General features: G+C 29.7%; 1 non-coding gene across 1 annotated transcript; it reads right to left on the bottom strand.

The window, feature by feature from the left end:
* Positions 1 to 357: 357 nt before the first annotated feature.
* Trnav-aac lies at positions 358 to 432 on the bottom strand. The gene has a single exon. It is a non-coding gene; the product is annotated as a tRNA-Val (tRNA).
* Positions 433 to 1,082: the final 650 nt, after the last annotated feature.

The following is a 1,082-nucleotide window of genomic DNA, read 5'->3' as shown; positions in this document are numbered from 1 at the left end:
TATAAATATTTTAATTAGTACTCACATCGGTACTCCATTATTTATAACTCGACGTACATTTATTAAAAAGCATATGTGTTTTGTAAGAGAAAGGGTAGAGTTATAGTAGAAATAATACGAAAATATTTATGCCAGTATAATCTAATTATTGTAACATAGATTATTTATAATAATCTGTGTTTAATCATAGTTTAAACTATGTTGTAATATATTATTTTGTTTTGTTAATTTTAACATATTGATTAAAAATTCATAATCACTGTTTAAACTGTATAAATAAAGTAAATATAAAAATATATAAAACGAAGAAGTATAAGTAATTTATATGATACCTATTTCAGGTGACAAAAATATTATTGTTTCCGCCCCAGGATCGAACTGGGGACCTTCTGCGTGTTAGGCAGACGTGATAACCGCTACAACCACGGAAACGATGTTTGATCTGGCAGTCATTTTAGAACATCAATGCTGTCGAGCTGATTAGTTTTTGTCAGAACAACATGGTAATAGCGATTTTAACTTATTAGTTTAAATTTTGTGTTCGCTTCAATTACTGTGTAATTACTTATGCAGTTTTTAAACAATATTAACCGTAATATTAGTTATATTGCTTGCGTGTACAACCAAACGTGATACCTTAGAAATGGTTGTCAGTATTTTCCTTGAGTGGCGGCAAGCCAATTTTTGCCTTTGTGCAGAGGTTTCACTAAATTGTTTACAGATTGCACACAATATGCTTAGAACCCTTTTTAAAACTGTTTGGCAATATTTACCACTATTCAAGCTGCTGCCATCCTGGTTTGCCTAATTTTTATGGCAAAAATACTGATCTATAAATCTGATTATGATCGTCACACACTAAAAAATTTAAAATGCTTTTAGAAAATAGAGGATATCCTCAAAAAGTTGCAGATTGTAATATGAAAAAGCGAAATATTGAACTCCTAGGAACTACAACAACCAAGAAATATGTATTACTACTTACTTTTCATGGCTTTTACAAAATTAATTGTATAATAAAAACAGCTCATGGTATTCTACAAGCTTCACCTGTAACAAGAATTTTATTTAGCAATCCATCT

Source organism: Homalodisca vitripennis, unplaced genomic scaffold (genome assembly GCF_021130785.1).
Source record: "Homalodisca vitripennis isolate AUS2020 unplaced genomic scaffold, UT_GWSS_2.1 ScUCBcl_6439;HRSCAF=13653, whole genome shotgun sequence".
Lineage (NCBI taxonomy): Eukaryota > Metazoa > Arthropoda > Insecta > Hemiptera > Cicadellidae > Homalodisca > Homalodisca vitripennis.
Note: the sequence above shows the minus strand (reverse complement) of the source record. Positions and strands in the feature narration are given on the sequence as shown.